The following is a 589-nucleotide window of genomic DNA, read 5'->3' on the forward strand; positions in this document are numbered from 1 at the left end:
CCATCGCCGTCTCACCGGGGGGGGGGGGGGACGAGGAAGGCATAAATATTGACATTAAAAGTCGACGCTTGCTGAGGAATTTCTCTTTTTTTTTTTGGCACAGCTGCACATGCCAGGACGGAAGATGCCTGATAAGACAGATGTTGGCATTGGGAGACGGACATTTTCAGGGTTTGTTTACAGGAAGCGGGTTTGAACAAGAGAACTGATAAAAAATAAAAAAATAAAGATTTGAGAGCCTGAAAATGCTAACAGTTTAAAAATCTCAAAAGTGCTATCATTTCCACAGCACGAGTCTCGTGACCTCTAAACCGAACCATGACTTTGAATCCAAAACCGAGTTTTGCACCCTCACCCAACGGCGTAAACCCAACCTGAAATCTTAAAACTCGAAAACCCCAGAGTCTAAACCTAAACGGATTTCTAACGCATTTCTAACCCCAAACCATAAAACTGCTTAATCCAACCTTAACCCAAACCATTTCTTCGTCGTAATTCCTGAACCCTAATCCAAACCCCAAACCCTTAAAAATGCGTTTTTGTCAGCTCAAATCATTTTGGATTGATTCAAATAAAAAGGAGGGAGCCA

Source organism: Leptonotus elevatus, chromosome 11, assembly GCF_054856555.1.
Source record: "Leptonotus elevatus isolate MCC_2025b chromosome 11, RoL_Lele_1.0, whole genome shotgun sequence".
Classification (NCBI taxonomy): Eukaryota; Metazoa; Chordata; class Actinopteri; order Syngnathiformes; family Syngnathidae; genus Leptonotus; species Leptonotus elevatus.